The 25,103-nt window shown below is 44.6% G+C and overlaps 1 protein-coding gene across 1 annotated transcript in view; it reads right to left on the bottom strand.

Moving 5' to 3' along the window:
• The window catches only part of LOC122809620 (gastrula zinc finger protein XlCGF26.1-like), a 508,886-nt gene that overhangs the window by 357,334 nt on the left and 126,449 nt on the right, over positions 1–25,103 (bottom strand). The window lies entirely within an intron of this gene.

Here is a 25,103-nt window from a genome sequence, read left to right as displayed (position 1 = left end):
TGACCAAGCATCACAGGTCTTTCCTCACATAATTCATCCATCTCTTTGCTGGACACCCTCATTTCCTCTTGCCTTCTTCCTGTCTCTCCCAAAGCTTTTCATTAGATTGTGTTTTGCTTTCCTGCAGCTACAACCCCTCTGATTCTAGCTTTGACCTCTGCATTCAGACTTCCCTTCTCCTCCATCAACCCTCCCAGATTCTTGAAGCTGTAAACCTGTTTTACTATTTTCTCTTTTATCTTAATTTTCAGCTTCTTTTGATTTCCCCATTTTGCTGCCATCACAACTGTGTTATCTGTACTTAGTTCCATCGCATACGCCTTCAGTTTTGCTATCCATTCCCCTGTCCATTGATGAAAAAGTTCTTGATCAGAGACTTGTCCCCTCCAAACTGTCTGCTAATGTAATACATCACCAGTATGAAAAGCAATGGGCTCAGAGCTGAATCCTGACTCACACCAACTCAAATTAGGAACCCCTATGTCAGACCAAACAATGTTCATACTTGTGCCACTGGATCCTTGTTCACAGCCTGCATGAACTGTAGCAGTACTTCCTGGACTTTGAACCATCAAAGACTGTTCAAATCACTTTTCTTGAGTTCTTATCACATGCTTTCTCTAAGTGCAGAATTGCCCAGTTGGACGCTTTCCTCATCTCTAGCTTCTTCTCAACTATCTGTTACACTGCAAACATCAGGTGTGTTGTGCTGCATCCTGATCTGAATCCATACTGATCATCTCACATCTTACTTTCTAATACTCTGTATATTAATTTATCAGTCTACCATCTCCATCACTTTCATACAGTGCGACAGGAGTTTGATGCCTCTTTACTGCCCACAGTTGTGAATGTCCCTTTGTTCTTGTGTCTTAGTACTAGTATGATTATTCTCCAGTCATCTGGGATACACGCTTCTCTCCATACTGCTATCAGTACTGTCTGGCGTCCCGTCTCTTCTAACTCACCCAACATCTTGATCATATCTGCATTGATCTCATTTGACCCGGATGCTTTCTCTGACTTAATTTTCCTTAGTGGAGTTAACACTTCTTCTAAGTCTGGCTCTTCTTTGTTTTCATTGTTGGCTATGCCAGGGGCAGTACAGCTTCTATGAGGGTTTCTTCATTTAGAAGCTGCTGGAAGTACTCCTTCCATCTGTCTTTGATGTAACTACATAAATGTCTGGAGGCATCATTAGGCTGTAATGAGTTAAACAGTGTTATTCTCTCTTCATCTCTCTGTATCCTAGCCAAACCTTAGCACCAACATGGTTGTTTAAGCCTATGTCTTGGCCTTTACTGACTTGATATGCTCTAATATGTCTGGTGGCTGCAGTCCCTCCCCCTCCTCTGGGTTGGGCAGGGGCACATCTGTAGATTTACTTACCTACTGCCTCTTCTCCTCACACTGAAGGGGTTTGTCTGTCAAAAGAATTACCTTCTTCCCCATTGCCTTCACAGCTCTTTAAAGTGGAGAAATTTTTTTCCTATTAACATGATGTGCTAAATTCAGAAGGAAAACAACTAGATGTACCAACTTTCCAAATAAGTAATAAGATACCGTTTCTTGTCTCTTGTCATTATGAACGCATGCTACTTTTAGATCTTCGTCAGTAATAGTTTTCTTCTTACATACGTAATGCTCTTTTATAAGTGTTACCATAGGTTCATACATTCATAGGTTCATAGGTTGGTACTAGGCTATTGGCCCTAAGGCCTATGCAAGCCTAGCCATAACAATTCCCTGGAAATTTCTTCCCACAATATTTACTTCTCTGGGCCCCTGTCTAGCAGGGTGACTGACATGATCACTGGGGTGAATTTCCCATCTCCCATCCAATCATCAATGTTCCTTTTGAAGAGGGCCAATGAGGCGCTCTGCTTGACAGGTATGGGCAGTCTATTCAAGAGTATGGGGAGTCTCTGGGTCAGGAAAGTACAGTTTTTTACCTACAATAAATGTAGATGTCCGATAGGTATGCATCTGCAGTCATCACATATGGGTTGTCCTGCCTCAGGCAGCCCTTCGGTCAGCCGGATTCCAAAGTCCGGGTCTGGCGTCGGCTGATGTCGCCCTTTCCCCGATGTCAGAGCGCCTGGGGTATAAAAGAGTCAGCCGACGCCATCTTCCTCAATTTTTCTTGCCCCAGATGCCAGGTGCCCTCTAAGGAAGGCTAAATTTGGAGAAATGCAAAATATTCCAAACATGCACAGTAATAAAAAACAAATACACCATAATAGATAACCCCAGCTAGCTATAAGAGGGATAAGTACCCAAGAAATACCACAGAGGGGAAGGAGGGAGGGAAAACCTGACTGCAGATGCATACCTATCAGACATCTACATTTATGGTAGGTACAAAACTGTACTATGTCCTTCAAGGATGCATCTGCAGTCATCACATATGGGTAGAATACCATACCCAAACTGGGGGTGGAGGATCTATGTAAAGGATGGTGTAGCTAAAATGCCCTGCAGGACTGCCGTAGCAAAGCCTGCTCTGGATCTGGAATATAAAGGTAAATTGTAATGCTTGGAAAATGTATGCATGGAGCTCCATGTAGCAGCTTCTAAAATGTCCTTGGTAGCCACCCCTCTTAAGAAGGCTGTGGAGGTGGCTGTGGCTCTCGTGGAATGAGGTCTAATGTTAGCTGACACAGTTTTTCCATGAAAGGAGTAACAAAAACGAATGCAATTCCCTATCCATTTTGAGATTGTCTGTTTGGAAATTGCTTTTCCTTGTACACCAGCAGCATATGCTACCAACAGCTGGTCAGTTTTTCTGTAACTTTTAGTTCTGTCCAAGTAGTGGCGCAACTGTCTGTGTATGTCCAGGGTGTGCAGTAGTTTCTCCCCTTTGTTTTGTGGATTCGGAAAGAAGGTAGGCAAGTGAATAGCTTGGTTTAATGAGACCCTGGATACCACCTTTGGCATAAATGTAGGATTGGTTCTCAATGAGGCTCTGTCCTGATGAAAAATAATAAATGGCTGTACTGCCATGAGGGCCTGTAACTCAGATACTCTTCTTGCTGAGGTTATGGCCAGAAGGAAGTCAGTCTTCCAAGACAGGAACTGTAGTTCTGCAGATGCTGCTGGTTCAAAGGGAGGCAGTGTTAGTTTTTCCAACACGAAGTTAAGGTCCCAAGTAGGCAGTGGTGGTTTCCTTGGAGGCTTGATGTTTTTAATTCCTCTTAGAAACTGCCTTAGGAGAGGATGTGAGAAGACAGGTGGATCAGTACTGTACTCTGCTGAAATTGCTGAAGCATGAATTTTAATGGAAGAGTAAGACAGACCATTGTGGAACATTTCTGCCAAGTATTCCAGGATATGTGCCATGTTCAGCACTGTTGCATCTAGGCCCTTTGTGGTGTTCCAAGTGTGAAATCTTTTCCATTTTGCTGAATATGCCTTTCTTGTGGAAGGCCGTCGAGTTTCCATGATAATATCCTTCACTCTCTAGGATAGCTTATCCTGAGGAGGAGTCAAGGTATTTTCCAGGCTGTTAGCTTCAAGGTTTTCAGGTTGGGATGCAGAGTTTTGTAATTGTGCTGTGTCAGGAGAAGTGGCCATTGAGGAAGAGGCCATGGTTTTGTGCATGACATGCTCTTTAACAGTGGGTACCAGTGCTGTCTTGGCCAGTCCGGAGCTATCAGAATCACTTTTGGCTGCTCTGTCCTGATCTTCAGTAAGACCTTGGTCATTAATGGAAGAGGTGGAAATGCATACACTTGTTAGAGTTCTCCACTTTCCATGCTTGTGGGTGGTATGTCCTTGAGCAGAATTTCTTCAGCTGATGATTGTGAGGGGAGGCAAAAAGATCTATGTCCGGCCTCCCCCATGATTGTGTTATCTGTAGAAAGATATCTGGGTGCAGCATCCATTCGTGTGCATCCATGATATTTCTGCTTAAGCTGTCCGCCAGTATATTGTCTTTCCCTGGCACAAACTGAGATTGCAGCTCTATGTTGAGTTTCAAGGAAAGTTCCCATAGATTCATTGCCAGTCTGCAAAGAGGATAGGAATGGGTGCCTCCTTGCTTGCTTATGTACCACATAACTGTGGTGTTGTCAGTCCTTATTAGTAGGTGGCCTTGATGCAGAAAGGGTTTGAAGGCTTCGACTGCATGTATCACTGCCAGCATTTCCTTTTGGTTTATGTGCATGCGTAGCTCTTTTTGTGACCATAGACCTTGAATGCATCTGCCCTCCATGTGCGCTCCCCATCCGTGGTCTGAAGCATCCGTTGTAATGGTTTGGCTGGCTATTGGTTTGCTGAAGGGCAGACCCCTGTTTGACTGGCTTGCTTGAGCCCACCACAAAAATTCCTTTTGAAGGCATGGAATGAGTGGTATCAAAGTTTCCAAGCTGTGACTGTGCTGAGTCCATAAACTCCTTAGGTACCATTGTAGTTTCCTCATATGTAGCCTTGCTTGTGGAATCAGAAGGATGCAAGAAGCCATGTAACCCAGGGCCTGCAGGATTTTCCTTGCAGTCAGCCGAGTTTGTCTTGTCAGATTTTTGAAGTAATCTGGTAGTTGACTTTGTTTTTCTTCTGTGAGGAAAGCCATTTGGGTGGTTGTATCTAGATTCGCACCCAGAAAGGTTATTCTTTGGGATGGAACAAGTCTTGATTTGTGAATGCTGACTGTACATCCCAAGGCCTGAAGTAGGTGGATGGCATAATTCAAGTGTTTTACCAAAGTTTGTTGGCAGTCGTCCAGATATGGGTATATTTGAATCCCCTGAAGTCTGCAGTGTGCAATTACTGATGCCAGGCATTTCGCGAATACTCTGGGTGCAGTAGATAAGCCAAAGGGCAATGCTGAGAATTGATAATGCTCTGAACCTGCAAGAAATCTAAGGTGTCTTCTGCAACTTTGTCTGATAGGGACATGCAGGTATGCCTCCTTGAGGTCTAGAGTTACCAGCAAAGACCCCTTGCCCAGCATGGGAAGGAGTTGCTGTACAGTCAGCATTTTGAACTTTGGCACAATGAGATAAGTATTCAGTGCGGACAAGTCGAGAATAGGCCTCCATTGCTTTTCTTTTCTTGGAACAAGGAATAGTCTGGAATAAAATCCTTGGCCTTGTTCTGAGAGAGGAACCTTTTCTATAGCTTTCATTTGCATTAAGCTGGAGATTTGTTTCAAAGCCTCTGCCCTTTGATTCGGTTGCAGGTCTGGCATGCCTTTTCTTTTTGGTAATGTGTGAAAATGGAACCTGTATCCTTTGTCTATTATTTGTAGTGTCCATTTGTCCCTTGTAATACTGTGCCAATTTTCTGAGAATAAAGAAAGCTTTCCGCCCAAGGGTGCTTCCAATTGAGCCCTGGTTGGCGGTGTCAAAGTAAAGTCATTGAGTCTGTCCTTGTGCAGCAGTTGTAGGTCCTGCATTACCTCTCTGGTTGGGAGGCTGCCATTGACGTCCTCTGTAGGAGCCTCTAGCTTGCCCTCTACCTCTGGCACGCCTGTTCTTGCCTCTCTGAAACCTCTCTGAGTCTGGAAAGGACCAATTCTTGGAAGGCCAATTCCTGCTGAATCTTGGTGGTTGGACTTGGAGAAAATCTTTGACTGTTTGTACAGATTTTGCCTTTTCTTCAAATTTCTTTAGGACCTCCTGGGCCGTGGAGCCAATAACCTTTGCTTTTCCAGTGGAGCATCCAGAAGCTTTGCTTTGACATGGTCTGGCAGAGATTGTTCCTTCAGCCAAGCATGCCTACGTATGACTGCACCAGTCATAGCTGACCTACATGAAGCTTCCAATGCATCATAACCACATTGCAAGAAATGGTTGCTAACCTGTTGGGAGTTTTGTACCAGATCCTGAAGTGATTTGCGATCTAGGGGTTCAGGTGAAGACAGTTGTTTATGCAATTCATCTAACAAATACTCTTGGTACTGTATCATATGAAATTGACAATTTAATGCCCTCATAGAAAGAGTAGCAGAAGTATACACTTTTTTACCCCATCTCTCTAAAGCTCTAGACTCCCTTTCAGAGGGGAGAGGATTTTTAGTAGTGACAGCTGCAACCCCTTAGGGGCCCTGGGAAATAGTTTCTGGATCAGCAGAGTGAGCCTTGTAAAGGTGAAGATGTGAGTCCGGGACCCTGTAGTACCTATCGGGTTTGACAGGTGCCGGAGGAAGAGAATCAGGGGTTGTGCTAGACTCAGAGTACACATCATCAATGACATTTAAAACAGGAGGAATAGCCAAAGGTCTATGCTGAGGCAAATGCAAGAAAGTCCGTAATCTCTTCCTGGAATCAGAGAATTCCTGGCCCTGCCATTGGAAATGCTCTCTCATAGTGTGAAGCGTCTCCCCAAAGGAAAACTCTTCAGGAGGGGAGGCCGAGGGAATAGATTCCTCTGCATCAGAATCCTCATAGGCCGAAAAAGCCTCCTCCTGGTGGTCCGAGAGAGTAGAGCCATCAGAGGCCTCATCTGAGGAGAGGGGATCAGAGGGCTCAACCCTGGGCCTTTTGTCTGGAGCAGGTTGAGAGCCCCTGTCCGGATGAGGTTGAGAGCCCCTAATTAAGGAGATAAGGTCCTCTGCTAAGCTAAGAATCTGTGAACCTGTAGTGGGTCCCTGAGGGATAACCTTGGCAGGCAAAGCTTTTGAGAGTTTAGCAGCTTTAGCCCTAGAGAATGCCTTAAAGGACATGGATGCAGGAGGCCTCGCTGCACCACGTGCTGGTGTAGTTTTGTCTAAAGGTATGGTGTCGGAAGGTTCCAGGACACCAGTTTCAGTTGGAAATTCAATAACCGACTCAGCCGGGGCCTCTGGGGGCGAGGCTGTCGGTTGAGCAGTTTTGGTGGTTGGAAGTACCAAGGACTCTGTTTCAGCCGAGACCGAGACACTCGCAGTAGGCCTGGCCGTGGTTTCAGCCGAAACTGCAGCCCGCGTGTGTCAGTCCTTGTCCTTCCGTTTCTTAATTAAATGTGAAGTCGGAGTCTCCGATGGCATATTGTACGAAAAACTAGCCCCAAAAAATTCCTCTGCAAACTCCGCCTGACGTCTAAGAGTGCGTCGATTGAAGGAAGCACAGGCTGAACAGGCCGAGACGTCGTGGTCTGGGCCTAGGCAGGGGAGGCAGTAAGAGTGGAAATCCTTATGAGGTATTTGTTTCCCACAAGTTAAACAATTATTAACTTTATCTGACATCGGCTGAGGCAAGAAAGAGTCCCCAACGGGGTACTTAGCTTTTTGAAGTCTTCGGTAGCTGAATTACAGGAGCTGGCCGACCGGCACTTGCGAACTGCTTCTGCTTCGGGCACCACGCGGCAAGAAAGACTGAGGAAGATGGTGTCGGCTGACTCTTTTATACCCCAGGCGCTCTGACGTTGGGGAAAGGGCGACATCAGCTGACGCCGGACCCAGACTTTGGAATCCGGCCGACCGAAGGGCTGCCTGAGGCAGGACAACCCATATGTGATGACTGCAGATGCATCCTTGAAGGACATCCTATCCCTCCAGCATGTTTTGTTCATTGTGATGATAAGGTTTAGATCCCTGGAGCGTGTGGCTCTGAGGGATTGGGATTTCTTTAAATGGAGCATGTCCGACAGCTCAGGGTTTGACATGGCCTTGTATGTTAAGCAGAGATCGCCTCTGAGTAGACGATATGTCACAGAGTATAGCTACAGTTTTTTTTAGACGGTCAGCATATGGCATCTGCTTTAGGCCTAAATACTGTGAGTCCATCAGTCCTTGAATCTCTACCATTAATTAAGACATTGCCCTTAATTAACAGAATGCTGTTTTAACTATTCTATACGATAATTACGTTCTAGAGGCATAATGTCACCAGTAGCCTGTTTTAGAGGTTACAGTTTTCATTGGTTTAACAGTATCATTTTATTCTTGTTATGCCAGCCCTCTTTAGATAACCATAAATTAACTATATGCTTTAAGTTACATAACTTTGACCTTTTCATTCTTATATGAGAAAATGCCACCATATGAAACATTTTAGCTTGTGACTCTGAGGTACAAGAGCTACCTTTGGAAGTCATTCCCAAGGTTTCCTGGACACAACTGAGGAGACTTGGGAGGAACAGTATAACAAATTTTAAAAGTGTAATAGCACACTTCACTGACTTACAAAATAGGTTGAAAACGGTTATGCCAATAGTGAAAGAACATATATACAAAGTTCAAAAATGCAACAAAGGGTGTATTAAAATAGAGGCAAATTCTGGGAACTTAAAGCAAGGAGCAAAGGGTAATATTCTTTTTGGCTACTCAGAGCTGACCATCAGCTGCTCCCAAAACTGCTCCTCCTCCTCCTCCTCTACTGGGTCTACAGGACCCACCTTGGCCTCCCTACAGCTAATCCCAGCCCATGTCTCTGACTGATGAGGAGATCCATGAATCTAGGCAGCAGCACAATGACATCATGGAGTTTTTTTTCCCAACTCTTTCCCCCCAAAATGAGGTCGGGAAGACTAAGGGTGGTGGAGTCTCTATCTTCATTAAGAACTGGCACAACTCCAGACTGGTCTGCCAGCACGATGCACTGGAACTACTCCAGGTGCAACTGACAGTTGGCAAGACACCCATCCATGTTATAGCCAGCTATAGACCCCCCCTCTCCATGACTCAGGACACACACACTCCTCCTACCTGGATCTACTTGACTCCATCAAGGCACTGCCTAACACCCTGATCCTTGGTGACTTCAACTACCCCACCATAAACTGGGTGAACTATTGCTGCACTAATGCACTCACTCAATGAATCCTTGACTTCATCAATTCTAACACACTAGACCAGCTTGTTTCATCCCCCACAAGGGAAGATAACATCCTGGACTTGGTTCTCACCAAACACGGGTGACCTCTGCACCACTCCCATAGTATGTTCTTCCCTGGTGAGATCAGATTATTGGATGGTCTCATTCAAATTTTCTATCCCACACAACCCCACCCTCTCAAAAGCTGACTACAACCTCCTAAAGGAGGGTATCTGTAGCTTCACACTACCGCTCCAGCAGAGGATGCAGGCAACTATGCTGAACAGTATGCCAATGCAGTATACAAGCACCTGTACAACTGCATGGAATCAGCCACACCCAACAGAACTAAAACCTGCTCCTCAAGAAAACACAAACTTGTTTGCTGGACATCCTCTATTAACAGGCTTTACAACAAAAGGAAGAAACCATTGTTCAAGGGTAAAAAGGAACAAATTTCCAAATGGGAAAAACTCTCTCCTTAGCCTCAACAAGCAAATTATATCACTACTGAAAACCTTCAAAGCCAATTATGAATTGAAAATAGCCTCCAAAACAAAAGGAAACCACAAAACCTTCTTCAGTTACATCAGAAACTCCATGGCAAAGCCCAGGTTTGTTCTGAATTAGTACTGAACAGTATCACTTACATGGATCATGTTGATTAGCCAACCTACTAGCAGATAGGTTCAGCGCAAACTTCACCCCCCCCCATCCCCACCAAAGGCACCTTCGACATTCCTGACACTTGTCCTGCACCTCACATCTCCATAGATCAAGTGCTACAGGCCCTATCCAAGACAAGGAACACAGCTTCCATGGGACCTGACAATACAGCAGGCTGTATTCTGCACCATCTCCAGCAAGAACTGGCTTCGCCACTGAGCACCCTATTCAACCACAGCATAAGTACCGGCTTCATTCCAGCAGAGTGGAGAATTGCCATAGTCATCCCCTTGCACAAAGCTGGTGCCACTACAGACCCTGGAAACTATCGATCTGTAAAGCCTTGGAGTGCATTATTATGGATCTCATAAACAAGGATATAGGCAATCTCCAAACACTTGGCCCAACCCAGTTCAGAATCATCAAGGGCAGATCTTGCCTGTTGAACCTGGTTGACTTCTAATTGGCTCACCGACAGGACCCTCAAGGTCAAAATAGGCACTTCCACCTCTGATAGCAGACCTGTCACTAGTGGAGTCCCCCTAGGGAGCTGTTTTGGGACCCCTACTTTTTGGCATCTACTTCTCAGAGATCCAAGCAAAAGGCCTGTGGTCAAATGATGTTAACATACTTTAAGAGGGTCTCACAGCAACTAATGACTGATGCCAAAGTCGTGGCCTTAAGCTAAACACAAAAAAATGTATCATCATACTATTCCACAGAAACACGGCCCCTACTGATTACCACATCAACGGCAACCCCCTTAACACACAACCTGTGGGGAGAGACCTGGGTACTCAGGTTGATAATCTCACATTCGACTATCATGTAGAAGCAGTAGGCAGAAAAGCCTTTTACTTGACTCATCTCATAAGTAAAGGGATTGCATCCAGAAAAAAGGAGGTTATTACCTCTCTACACTTCCCCTTATGAGACCAATAATTGAGTAAAATGCCCCAATGTCTCGTTTCTTATGTACCTCTTCAAAGATCTGCACCACTTGGAAAGGCCACAGAAATACCTCACAAAGAGAATCCATGGCATCCAACACCTGTCCTATGCGGACAAGCTCAAATCGCCATCACTTTATTCGGTATTATACAGATTGCTCAGAGATAATCTGTGTCTTGCCTACAAGGCAATCTCGGTCCCTGCCCTAGTAGAGATGCACCATATCCGTAAGTCTAACTCTTCATGCATTACCCACTCAAAAGGCCTAAATCTAATATGCAACTTCAACAAAACCTGCTGGAGAGAGGGGTTTGTTTCCCAGAGGCTGCCTAGTCTCTGGAACAGACTTCCCATACATGTCAAAGTATCTTGCTGACCCTCTTCAAGCGCAACCTTGATGAGTGTATGGGAAAAGTACAGTTGTGTACACTTACCATAAATGTAGATGTTCGAGTGTATCAACTGTTGCAGTCATTACATTTGGGTTATCTGCTTGCAGGTAGCCCTCAGTCGGTCTGATTAACAAAGTCTTGGGTCCTGCGTCAGTTGTTGTCCCTTCTAACATGACGTCAGGTCGACAGGGGTATAAAACATGCAGCCGACGCCATTACATCAGTTTTTCTTGCCCCAGATGTCAGGTGCCCCCCTAATGGGAAGCAATTAAACATAAAAGCACAAAGATATACCTCCACCAAAAAAGCAAATACACCAAAAAGGCTTTTAAGCATAGTAAAGGAAAGTAGAGGTATAGCCAAAAGAAGTTAGGGGGCTGAAGGGAGGGTAACCAGTTCTGCAACAGTGAACACACTCTAACATCTACATTTATGGTAACTGTACTATGTTCTTCGTGTTTCACTGTTGCAGTCATTACATTTGGCCCGGCAAGACTGCAATGGCAAAGACAGCTCTGGATTTAGAGGAAATTGGCAAATGATAATGCTTGGCGAAAGTATGTACAGAACTCCAGGTAGCAGCTTCTAGGTTCCTCTGAGAAAGGCTAATAGGTAGATGCAGCCCTGGTGGAGTGAGGTTTGATCCCCTGTGGGATAGGTTTTCCATGGTGCTTATAGCAGAAATGAATGCAATGGCTTATCCATTTAGAAATGGTTTGCTTTGAAATAGCCTTCCCCTCTGTCCCTGCAGCAAATGCAACCAACAGTTGTTCAGATTTCCTTTGATGTTCAGTCCTGTCCAAGTAGAATCTAAGTTGTCTGTGCACATCTAAGGAATGCAGTATCCGTTCCCCTTTATTCTGTGGACTGGGAAAGAAGGCTGGCAAATGAATGGACTGATTAAGAGCCACACTGCATATCACCTTGGGCATGAAGGATGGATTGGTTCTGAGGGACACCCTGTCCGCATGAAAGATGATGAAAGGCTCCACTGCCATAAGGGCCTGTAATTCAGATACCCTTCTAACTGAAGTGATTGCTAAAAGGAAAGATGTTTTCCAAGAAAGAACTTTTAAGTCTGCAGTAGCAGCTGGCTCGAAAGGAGGTAGAGTGAGTTTCTCCAAGAAAAAGTTAAGGTCCCAGGCTGGGGTTGGAGCTCTCTTGGGTGGTCTCAAATTTTTTGCCCCCGTGAGGAACTGCTTGAGCAGTGGATGAGAGAAGAGAGAGGAGGTTCTGTGTTATAATGAGCTGAAATGGCTGAGGTGTGGATTTTAATGGAGGAAAAAGACAGGCCCTTGTGAAGCATCTCAGTTAAGTATTGTAAAATCTGAGGTAAATTGGGCGCTGCTGCGCTCATCCCTTGAGACTGGTTCCAGGCACAGAATCTTTTCCATTTTCCTGCATATGACTTTCTAGTACTAGGCCTCCTTGCCTCTAAAATGATAACCATTACAGGTTTGCTGAGGGATGCTAAAGGAGAGATTAAGTAAGGTTGCAAGGTTCAGTGTTAGAAGCTGAGGGTGCAGAATCTGGTTCTCCTGCTGAGACAGCAGGGAAGGAATCTGAGGCAGGTGCCATGGAGATAACCAAGACACACTGCGCAGGAGGGGATACCAGTGTTGGCGCAGCCAGTCTGGAGCAATCAAAATCATCCTTTGTTTGTCCGGTTTGATTTTTAGTAGTACTTTGGAGAGCAGAGGCAGAGGGGGGAAGGCATAGACTGATAGGTTTTTCCAGCTGAAGGACAGAGCATCCACTTTCCAGGCCTGTTTGTGGGGAGTCCTTGTGCAAAATTTGTCCAATTGGTAGTTCTGGGGAGAGGCAAACAGGTCTATATCTGGGCTCCCCCATTTGCTTGTCAACATGTTGAAAATCCTTGGTTCCAGTTTCCACTCGTGTGTGTCCATGAGATTTCTGCTTAGTCCATCTGCCAGTGTATTTACTTTTCCTGGCAGGAATTGAGCTTGTAGGTGCACTTGGTAGCTCAAGGCTGTGTTCCACAATGCCATGGCTAGTCTGCAGAGGGTTTAAAAATGTGTACCCCCCTGCTTGTTTATGTACCACATAACAGTGGTGTTGTCCATCTTTACCATTAGTTGTCCTGGAAGAATGTGGTCCTTGAAGGGTGTCAGTGCATTCTATATAGCTAACATTTCTTTTTGATTGATATGCAGGTGCATTTGACTTTGGTTCCATTTGCCCTGAATGCACTTCCCTGCCAAGTGAGCCCCCCCATGCATAGTCTGATGCATCTGTTGTTAGGGTTTGGGTGGCAGGGGGTGGTGTGAAAGGCAGTCCTTTGGTAGCAGGCCTCTGCCCACAAAAGGAACTCTAGGCATAGGCAAGGCATGATAGGAATCATTGTTACTAGGTCTTGAGAATGTTGACACCATAGGCTTTTTAGACACCACTGTAGTTTCCTCATATGCAGTCTAGCATACGGAATTAGAAGAATGCAGGAGGCCATGGAGCCCAAGGCTTGCAGTGTTTGTCTTGCAGATAGCAGGGATTTTGTGGCCACTTGTTTGAAGTACGATGTCAAATGAATTTGCTTTTCTGGCATGAGGTAAGCCATCTGGGAAGTTGTACTCAAGCTTGCTCCCAGGAATATAATTTGTTGACTGGGTACCAGGTGTGATTTCTTTTTGTTTATGGTGTACCCCAGACAAGTTAGAACCCTTTTTACAAAGGTCAAATGATTCAAAAGTATGTCTTGGCATTCTGCCTGAATTAGACAATCGTCCAGGTATGGGTATATTTGAATAGTTCTTTGCCTGCAAAATGCAATAACTGGAGCTAGGCACTTTGTGAATACCCTGGGCGCAGTAGATAAGCCAAAGGGCAGTGCAGAGAACTGATATGCGTGTAGCCTGCTTTGAAGCATACGTATCTTCTGCAAAATTCCCTGATTGGAATGTGCAGGTATGCTTATTTTAAAACTAGTGTTGCCAGCATGTTGAATTTTGGAATCTCCAAAAAGGTGTTTAGAATAGACAGGTCCTGGATAGGACGCCATGAATTGTCTTTTCTGGGTACCAGGAAAAGTCTTGAGTAGAAACCTTGTCCCTTTTCCTCTTCTCATATACCAGTTGAATAGCCCCCATGCTTAAGAGAGAAAGTACTTATTTTTGGGTCTCTGCCCACTGATTTGGGGGTAGGTCCAGCCACCCACTTGGTGTTGGCAACGTGTGGAAGTGAAATCTGTATCCCTGGGACACTATGTTTAAAACCCATTTGTCCTGGGTAATGAGTTCCCAACTCTTTGCATGAAGAGCCATCTTTCCCCCCAATGGGTCTAATTATTCCCAGCCTTGGAAATGGAGCCCCCCTCCCCCACTGTTTAGTTCTGAGAGTCCCCTGGGACTGAAACCTGGGGGTTTTGCTGTGTCTGAGTTTGGCTTGAGAAGACCTGGAATTGGCTGGAAAGGACCAATTCTTAGAGGGCCAGTGACTACTAAATCTAGGAGGCTGAACTTGTAAAAAATCTTTAACAGTTTGTATAGATTTAGCTTCATCTTCCATCTTTTTAAGAACTTCCTCAGCCTGGTTGACAAACAGGCGATCCTGATTTAAAGGAGCATCCAACAATTTAGCTTTAATGTGATCAGGAAAAGATTGCTCCTTAAGCCAAGCATGCCTTCTGAGCACAGACCCAGTAACAGCAGCCCTGCAAGAGGCCTCTAATGAATCAAAACCACATTGCAAAGTATGTTTTCCAACTTGTTCGTCAGAATGCATTAAATCCTGTAATTCTTTATTTTCCACACAGTCAAGAATCAACATAATTTTCTGTTTAAGCAGTCCAGTAACATGTTGCTGATATTTTAACATATGAAACTGGCAGTTTAAAGCCCTAATGGCCAAGGTTGCAGAAGTGTAAACCTTCTTATCCCATCTATCCAGCGCCCCGGAGTCTCTATCAGAAGGGGTAGGATTTTTAGCAGTAGAAGCCTTAATGCCCTTGGGCCCCTGTGAAATAGTCTCTGGATCTGCAATAGGATTTTTGAAAAGGAACTTGTGGGACTCAGGGACCCTGTAGTATCTGTTAGGTTTTCTGGGAGCAGGAGGCAGGGAATTAGGGGCCAAACTAGATTCCGAAAAAAGCATCATCAACAATGTCTAGTACAGGAGGAATAGTTAAAGGCCTATACTGAGGTAGAAGGAGGAAATCCATAAGCCTCTTTTTTGAATCAGAATAATCCTGGCTTTCCCAGTGGAAATGCTCCCTTAGAGTATGTAAGGTTTCTCCAAAAGAAAAAATCCTCAGGAGGGGAAGCAGAGGGAATAGAGTCCTCTGCATCAGAATCTTCATAAGTAGGTAAGGGCAAATCTAGATCATCAGAAGAGTCAGAAAAAATGGAATCCTGATCAGAAGATTCTTAATCAACTTCAGTCCTAGCCTTCTTAGAAGGGGGCAGAGGGTTGGCTACCCCAGAGTTATTAGATCTTCAGCCATTCTTATCATTTGTTTTTTTAGGCATAGAGGCCTGAGCATGTGGCCTGGGCATCGTTTTTTTAGACATGGATCGAGATTTAGGCCTAAGTAATGAAGGAGGCGTTGATTTAATATGCAATTCAGTAGGCCTGAATACACCCTTAGAAGCCGGTGCCTGCACAGTGGCTCCGGACCCATCCAAGGTAGAGACATCCGTGGGTTCCATAGTTGAAGCTTCTTGCGGCATACGGACAACGAATGGGTCTCAGTAGAGGCCTGTGAATCAGAAGTAGCGGGTATCAGGGGCTGCAAAAGCGCCTCACGAGTACCGGCGAACTGGCGACTGGCTTAGGAGAAGTGTCGTCGGCAGTTTTTGACCTTGGCAGCCTATCTCTGTCTTTATCTTTGCATTTTTTCAGAATCCCGATAGTCGGATGGCTAACCGACAAAATTTCTGGATAATTAAACAGAGAACCAAAATATTTAGAGGCAAAAATATATCGACAACAGATAGTGTGCTGATTAAATAAAGCACAACACCGACTGCAAGGTACGTCATGGTCAGGGCCTAGGCAAGGAATACAGTAAGAATGAAAATCTTTATGACGTATTTGCTTTCCACAAGTAATGCAATTACTAACTTTTACTGACATCGGGAAGGAGCAAGAAAAAGTTTCCCCAATGGGGTACTTAGCTTTAGTTGAAGACTTCGGTTCTGAAACTTGAAAATGATACTTTCCGGAGTCGGCCGACCGGCACTTGTGAACTGCTTCTGCTACCGCACTGCAAGAAAGACCGATGTAATGGCGTCAACTGCATGTTTTATACCCCTGATGACCTGATGTCATGGAAGTAGGGACAGCCACCGACGCAGGACCCAAGACTTTGTTAATCAGGCCGACTGAGGGCTACCTGCAAGCAGATAACTCAAATGTAATGACTGCAACAGTGAAACACGAAGAACATCCACAAATTTTTACCAGGGTTCCACCTGTGTCCCTCACTGACAGGGGTGACAGGTGCTGACTGAGGTTTCTTTTTGGCGATAAACTCTTGGCTAGGCTTATAAGGGCCCCAGGGCCGTTAGCCTAGTAACCTCCTTGACCCTATGTGTGCTCTTCTCTTAGCTCCTAAAGTTGGGAGTGCAATAATCTTTGCAGTGTCTTGGTCACACGTCAACATGTGCCTCAGTCCAAGTCCTGTCCCTAACAGCAGAATACCCCTCATGAATCCCTATCTTCCACTGGGGATCAAGAATGATGATGATACCTGCAGAGCATGTATCACCTGCCTAGGAAGAGCATGCTCATCCTACCCGTCAGTGCCATCAAGCCCCTGAGCTGCTAATTGAACCCAGGTCCCCTGGGCCATAATCAGGGCTTTATCCTTCCATGCCAACAGGATTTAGTTCCCTGTAATTTAAAGCCAAGGACAAAGTGTTAGTGTTAATCACTTAAGTTCCATTTTTGTTCCAGGTTTAATGGTTACTGTTTTTTTAAGCAGGCATCACTGGCACTGCATCAGTGTCATTTGCAAATTAGATTTTCATACTAGATGTACTAAAACTGTAAATAAATCAGCATATTCACATGGAATATTCTGCATGCTATGCAAGATATTTCAATGGTTATGTGACTGATTCTCATGCAGTCTCTGCTTTAACATGTTGAATTTCATTTTACCCTTGCTAGAATCTCACAAAACAAATAACCCAAAATATAGGAATTCAATTAAGTGCTATAAAGTGACAAATAATTTTGCAAGTTTTATTTTCAACCTACATGTCAACTATTTTTCACTTAATGGTGCCACCTGGTAGCTAGCAAAGCTTAACAATGATCACACTCTTCTCTCAAAGCCATCTAGGTATAAAGCTTTAAAGGTATATTTAGAAAGGACACTGCACTCTGCACTTGTGTCCAGTTTAAATTCTATATTCTCTCCATTACTTCTAAGAATTTCTTACAAAAAAAAAAAAAAATATATACATATATATATATATATATATATATATATATATGTGTGCATTCTTGTCTCAGTGTTTCAGTTGTTTCCAAAGCATTTTCATATTTCTCTGTACCAGCTCTTTATCACTTGCACACTACTAACAAATAGCTTATTCTCATATTTCTGTTCAATATGCATCTTCTTTTGAACACATTTTTGCTATCTCAAATCCTAGCAAAATGTCCTTTTGCATCACAGACTTTGCAAAATCAAACCAATAATTCTCTAGAAGAAATGTTTACCACATGACATGCAAACAATTGCAGTTAGCCCATTAGCAGTAAAGCTATATACCGCATATCTAACAACTTGCATGAGAGATGGGAATCACTGCTGCCTTCCTTACTGTGAACCAGATGCACTACAGAGGGCATTTTATATGAAGTACTGTCTGATGTCCATTTCACGTACAGAGCTAAACATCTGACAGTTTGCAGTCAATGCAACACAGTGTGAAATGAATAGTGTGCAGAGTATCAGCTCAGTACACGGTTTGCTTTAATGTGCACTAATTATCACAAGGAAAGAAAAAAGAAGTTATGTCTTACCATAACAATCCATCTGTGTTGTCAATCTTCATCTATTCTTGACTGACGGGTTTTGGTTCCGACCCTCAGAACCAATCCAGCCGTTGTATAGCTCATATCAGCCAAAAAAATCTCTCAAGCTACCAGTCTACCAATAGTTCCCCTCTACAGATTACCTCAGATTGAGTTTGCAAAAGACAGAAGAATAGTGTAATAAAGGTCAGAAGCCTTGTCCAAGGTACACGTAACAATAAGAACCCAGGAGAGGGTATCGCTCCACCAGAAACCTGAAAAAGGGGGCAAGAATAGATCAAGATCGACAACACAGATGGAACATTAAGGTAAAACATAACTTCTTTATCTGATGTTGTCAATCTTCATCTATTCTTGACTGACAGAACAGAGTCCCCAGCTACCTTGTATCCTAGGAGGCCTTATGGAAGGACATTCCTGAGCACCATAGAACCAAAAGATGCTCTTCCTCCCAAAGACCATATCCAATTTGTAATGCATAATAAAGGTATGAGGCTTAGCCCAAGTTGCAGTCGCACAAATTTCTGACATGGAAGCTTTGGAGTGAAAGATGGCAGAAGTCGCCACTGATCTAAGAAGAATATGCCTTGACTAGTTTTGGGAGTTTCATATTCAAGTTCTTGCAGATGAATGATATACATTCTCTCAACCACCTGGAGAGAGTTACCTTGGACACTGATCTACCTACAGTTGCAATGGCAAAGGATATGAACAATTGATCTAAACTGTTTAGTTCTACCTAGGCAGAATCGCAACTACCTGCGTACATCCAGAAGGTGAAGGCAGTGCCCTCCTTTGTTAGAAAAATTTGGGAAAAATACAGGTAAGTCTATAGACTGATTGATATTAACATCTGAGATCACCTTAGGAAGAAAGGTTGGGTTTGTCCTGAGTGACACACTGTCCTTATAGAAAATTAAGTAAGGAGCTTTAGAACATAGGGCTTGTGATTCAGAGACTCGTCTTACAGAAGTGACAGCTATAAGAAGTAACGTCTTCCAGGAAAGGAACTTTAAATCACAGGTAGCTGCTGTTTCAAATGGTTGTGCCATAAGTGACTGCAGTACTAGAGTCAATTCCCAAGGTGGGAGAGGATCTTTAAAAGGAGGCTTTAAGCGTATGGTACCCTTTAGGAAAACCTTGCAAAGTCTGTGAGAAATCAAAGGTTGGTCTCCAAATCTGATATGAAAAATTGAAATTGCTGCTAAAATAACTGACTGTAGAAGCAGAGGCTCCTTTATTAAAGGTGGAAGCTAGGAATTCCAAAATTTTCTCTACTGGCACTGAAAAAGGGTCTAGTCAATTGTCAGAGGCCCCCCAAACAGAAACTCTCTTCCATTTGCTCACGAAGAGAGTTCTGGTGGATTGTTTATGAGATGCCCAACAAAATATGCCACATGGGAGAAGGTATAGCATTATGCCTGGCAGCTATCAGAACTGGAAGAACCCAGCTGTCAGCTTGAGAGTCTGAAAATTGGGATACACTAGTCCCTGGGGATGGGACAGGAGATCCACATCTGGGTCCAGAATCCACAAAGTAGATGAGTCCAAAGGAAAGGAAAACATATCTGTTGAGGCCAATAAGGAGCAATGAGGATCATTTTGTTTCCCAACAGAAATACCTTTTTGAGAAATAATGGGATCAGAGGGAAGGGGGGGATAGGAACAGAGTACACCCGTGGGCCAATCGTGAAGAAGAGAGTCTCTGGGGGACTCCCGCTGAGGGGGAATTAGGGCAAAGTAGCTTCTGCACTTGTTGTTCAGGGGTGAGGCAAACAGATCACAGCAAGGCTGGCCTCAATGAAGAAAATTCTCCTTTGTTACTCTGGGGTCCATTCATGAGAATGCATCTGCTAAATTTGTCCACAACTATGTTGGAGTTCCTGGGATGTGCGCTGCTATCAAAAAGTGGTTGGAAGACATCCTCCATTGTCACACTTGAAGGGCTTCTCGACACAAAGGTAGGACTTGGTTCCACCCATTTGTTGATGTACCAGACCACTATCATGTTGTCTAATTGAATAGCCATCCCAAGAGGTAAGGCAGAATGAAATGCTTGCAACTCCAGAAGCACTGCCCTTAGCTCCAGTACAAGGACATGCAGGTTGGCCTCAGAGGGGGACCAAGTGCCTTGGACTGTCTTCCCTAGATAATGCCCCCCCACCCCATCTGGGAAGCATCTGTGATCACTATAGCCTTGAGCTGAGGGAAGACAAAAGGACAACCTGAAAGAATCTCCTTTGAATGCATCCACCAAATTAGATCGTTCTTGCAACGACTGGGAATGAAAATTAGGTGTTCCATGGAGTGAGTTAGGATAGACCACTAGTTTGCTAGTAGCCATTGTAGAAGTCTCATGTGAAATCTTGCTAATGGAACTAAGGTGATAGCAGCTGCCATGGAGCCCCAATGCTTGTAGAATCAGTTGAGCAGGTATCTTGTTTGAGCACAGTAGTGTGTGAACTTGGACCTGTATCTTCTGCAACCTGTGAAGGGGAAGTGATGCAATGCAAGAAGAAGTGCTGAGATGAGCGCCGATGAATTTCATTTCCTGGGTGGGGATTATCTGGGATTTTGTAGCGCTGACTGTTATGCCCAACTGGTGGGATAAGTCCAGTATGAAGTGCATGGCCTGTTGCAGTAGATGCCTAGAGGGAGCAGGCAGGAGTCTGTCAACTAGATAAGGAAACACTCTGAATCTGTGCAGCCTCAAGTGAGCTGTAACTGCTGCCATGCATTTGGTGAGCACCCTGAACTTGAAATGACTGGCTCCTATTTGGAAGTGGAGAAACTTTCTCAAGCTTTTGTCCAGTTTTATGTGGTAATCCTCATCTTAAAGATCGATAGAGCACATACAATCATCTTTCTCTAAGAAAGGAAGAATAGACTGAACCGTGACCCTCTGGTCCAGCTGTAACTGCTGCCATGCATTTGGTGAGCACCCTGAACTTGAAATGACTGGCTCCTATTTGGAAGTGGAGAAACTTTCTCGAGCTTTTGTCCAGTTTTATGTGGTAATCCTCATCTTAAAGATCGATAGAGCACATACAATCATCTTTCTCTAAGAAAGGGAGAATAGACTGAACCGTGACCATCTGGAATGTTGTTTGTTGGACAAATTTGTTTAGAATACGGAGATCCAAAACTGTTGTCTTTAGCACTAAAAAGAATCTTGAGTAAAAAAAGGATCCTAACTGGTCTGGTGAGACCTCTTGGACAACTCTTTCTTCTAGCAGCTTCTGTATTTCTATTGCTCCCTGATATTCCACCGAATGAGAGAGTTCAAGCAGCAATAGAAATACAGCAACTCTTTCTTCTAGCAGCTTCTGTATTTCTATTGCTGCTTGAACTCTCTCATCTGGTGAAATATCGGGGAGTCTTGAAAGGGTTCTTGGATAGAGTGAAGGGAATTAGATAACCGCTGGTAATTATCCTGAGCACCCAAGCATTGGTGGTTATGCATCACCAGATGTTTGGGTGCAAGAAAAATCTTCCCCCAACTGCTTCCAGAGGTAAGCAATAGGGCCTCCCTTCAGGAGCGCTAATAGGGTTGACTGGAGAATGAATCTCTGGAATCTTGATACTGCGGACCACTCATGTCTCTGGGACAGCATCTGCCACTGTAACTTCCCCCTCTGCCCGAGGGGAGTCCAACCCACGTGTCTTGAAAAGGCTTCTGGGATTTCTTTAACCACATTTTACAATTCCTTTGATTCCTGGAACAGGATTGTTGAGGAGTGGAAAAATGTATGTCCACAGCAGACAAAGTCTTTCTATCCTTCTCTCACCTGGACAGAGTTTCCCTAACTTTGGGACCAAAAAAAGAGGAATCATCAAAGGGAGCACTGACAAAGGAAGACCTGAATGGTTCTGCAAACTCACACAGGTGCAGCCAAGCATGTCTCCAAATTGCAACACCTGAAGCTGCTGACCTGGTCACCCTTTCAGCTGCATGTGCAATGAGGCTCATGGACAAGTTCGAGATCGACTCCAGGGCAGCTAGTTGGGAGGCTACCTACTCCTGGACCCCCTCAGCCACTACTCCTGCCAGGGTATCTGACAGCTCCTTGATCAGATCCCTTTGGAGTCTAGTAAAATGTGCCAGGAAGTTCAAGGACCTGATGGAGAAGGTCGATTATGCATAAACCCGCATCCCAAATCTGACCATCTCCCCGGACTCTTGGTTTGGGGGGGTGGACAGTAGAACTTTCCTCGGCTAGTTCTTTTCTAGTGACTGCTGCAACCACCATGGCATCTACTACCAAGCCTTTAGACCACGGGGTTGGTCCTCTGGAGCTGTAAGCTTCTTGTCAGGTCTCCGGGGGACTAGTTCCACAGAAACAGGAGCCTTCCAAGCCTGCTGAACAATTAGCTTATTAAATCATCAGTGGGCGGGGTCACAGGAGGTACATGGGCACGCACCAAAGGCCTGCAAGTACACAGATTCCTCCAAGGACGGGTCTTTGGACTTCCAATCACCCCTCTGCTTCAGGATCTCCAGAATTTCTCCAAAGGTGACAGTCTGGGGGTGACTGTGGGGAACCCTCCCCTTCATCAAAATCTGTGTCCTCTGTGACAGATTCTTCTGGAGAATCGAGGTGCTTCCTCTTGCATGATCTCTAACAAGGGGGCTCTTCAGTGGGAACATCTGAGGAGGCCTCGGAAGAGGGAGTATCTTTAGAAGGCAAGTCATGTGACCATGCTGTGGGCTGTCCAGGGGGTAAAGGTTGGTGGCTGAACTGAGGAACCTGGGGCCTCAAGGGGAGACTCCAATAACCCAAAAGCCACATGAGAAGAAGCAGTGGCCAAAGCCCTTTCTATAACCTGAAAGGCAGGACCCACTGAGGAGGGATGTGAGCCCAGAACACAGACAAACTCAGAACTGGGGTCAGACCCCGCCCCAACAGCCAACCTGACCGACTGGAACCGAGGAAGGGTCCAACGCCGCTGCAGCCATAAGGGATATGGATGGCTCCATAGAAATGTTTGGAGCAGACACGAACCCTCCATGCTCGATGGTGAAGACGAGGACCAGGGTACCCAATGGTGCCAACGGCACCGCGGGGGTCAGAGCCAGACTTGGCGTCGAGGTCAAAACTGCAATCGGTGCCGATGTGATAGGAATCTGAGTGGTCAGAGCCAAAAGATCTAAAACCTGAGCTGAGGTTAGAGGAGAAGAGTAATTGGGTGTGGATAGAAAAATAACACCTGCTCCAGAAGGAAGAGTGGACTGAACAGAAGAGGAAAGACCCCAGGCTGCCAAGATCAGGTCCACCAACCTAACATCCAGTTCTGAAAGACATGTGGTGGAGCGCATTGAAAAGGCTGAAGGAGACTCGGGGTCTCTCTACAAATGGACTAGGCAACTGTCCAAGGAAGAGATCTACTGATAGCGAGTAAATACACCTAGGTTCTGAAATTATGGTTTGTTTTGGTACAGTCTGTGGCAGCACGGGTGAAACAGCCGGTGCCAAAACTGGTCCCATAGAGATAATCGGAGCCATAGAACTAGGGGGTTTGAACCATAGACATAGCTGGTGCAGAAGGTACAGAAGAATTCTTTGGTGCCGGAGACTTTAACCGCTCCAACAGTTCTGGAACCTTTGACTTTGGTTTCGAAAAGCTTTCACAGGCATATTTGTGCTTTTTAACAGTCAGTGTCAAAGGGGATGATGGCACCGAGCGAGAAGACTTTGAGCTACAGGCTGGCGGAGACTGGTCGGCCTTGCACAAGGCTTCTTCGAACGGGGCCTTAAGGAGCCCTTTGAGGATCAAGTTTTTCTCTCTCTGCCAGGGTTCTATTACTAAAACCCTGGCAAATGGTACAATCCACACTCAAGTGAGGCACACCCAAGCAATAAACACATCTGTCATGACTATTTGAGTTTGGCATTTTTCTGCTGCCCTCATTCCTCTATTTGTAAGAGTCAGGGTAAACAGCCAGGGGTGAATTTATGGATGCCCATCTACTTGTTAAAGTTAATTTTAATTTTAAAGAGAGGTGAGCTGCTACTTTGCCTTCTGAGTTGGAGTAAGAGCTTGTTCCTCTGATGTGGAATCCAGGCATTTATCTCACATATTCAAGGCTATGAGCTGTTAATGAGAGGCTTTCCAGTTTCCAGAGTTTGGTTTCTTCAGCCTCTATTTGCCTACTGTGTCACTGTGTGCAAGTCACTTAACCAGACAGTACTCCTAGACTAAATTAAATACAAATAAATACAATCTTTTGGGAGATACTTCTATCAGGCTAACATGGAGTATTGATGGTATTTCCATTTTTTCAGAAGTGTAAGAGGTTAAGCGGCACAGAGCATTTCATATCCCTATAGGCCAAGCAGAGGTAGTTGTGTAAGAGCATATAGGAGATGGAATAAAGTGATAGGACTCTTAGTTGCCCTGCCCAACCTGAGGACCACATACGTGGGAAGCTTTTGGTTAGGGAGCACTGTGGTCTTTCAGGCTGGTTAATGTGTAAGAACAGGTAAACACCAAAGGGGGTGCTGTGTTCTATTATGGTTCTAAATAGGGCTATGTAGAGTGGTACAATAAAGTCCCTGCATCAGAAAGACATGTCCATAGTAATTACTTGGGTGAGGTAGAAGAATTTCTTAACAGTTGACACACGGTGGCTAAATGAAAACTCATGAACCGCAAGTGTACCTAAGCCCCTGGACATTACTTGTCAGGTAAATGCAGGGCTGTTCTTGTCTCCCAAATAATACTTATACTTCATTCTTAACATTCAGCTCAAACCCCTGGTTATGAGACCAGTTATTAGGCCCGTTTAGACTATTATGCAGGGTATCACTTATACAGTTAATGATAATGCAGAGTTTGAGGTCATTATTAAACTTTCTCATCCTCAGAACCTTGATGACAGCTTGGCACATCAAAGACGTATATTCTGAAGAGGAAAGGGTCCAACATAGAGCCATGTTGGATGCTAACAGATGTTAATTTTTTAGAAGAAAGTGTGCCATCAACTCTCCCAGCCGCATACATAGAATTAATATTTAGGTGGTAAGGCTTTTGAAAATATCAGTGTGTGAGATAGTTGTCAAAGACCTTACTTAGATCCAGGAATGCAGTATGACTAGTTGGCTGCTACCTAGCTCTTCAGACATCTTTCACAGCAGTCCACAGGATTTTGCAGACAACACCAATCCTTTACAAAGCCAAACTAATTTGGGTTAACAGACTGTGGGCTATCAATATTATTATGGGTTTCATTATCATACACTCCTCCACATTATAAAAAATACTGGTAAGACTAATTGGTCTGTAACTCCCAGGGTCAGTTGTAGGGATATCCTTGTGTAGGGGCACCTTAACTTTGCACACATACCCAGTGGGAAGA

Source organism: Protopterus annectens, chromosome 1.part1 (assembly GCF_019279795.1).
Source record: "Protopterus annectens isolate FY-2018-M chromosome 1.part1, PAN1.0, whole genome shotgun sequence".
NCBI classification, from domain to species: Eukaryota; Metazoa; Chordata; order Ceratodontiformes; family Protopteridae; genus Protopterus; species Protopterus annectens.
The sequence above is the reverse complement of the archived record's forward strand: the minus strand, read 5'-3'. Positions and strand labels throughout refer to the sequence as shown.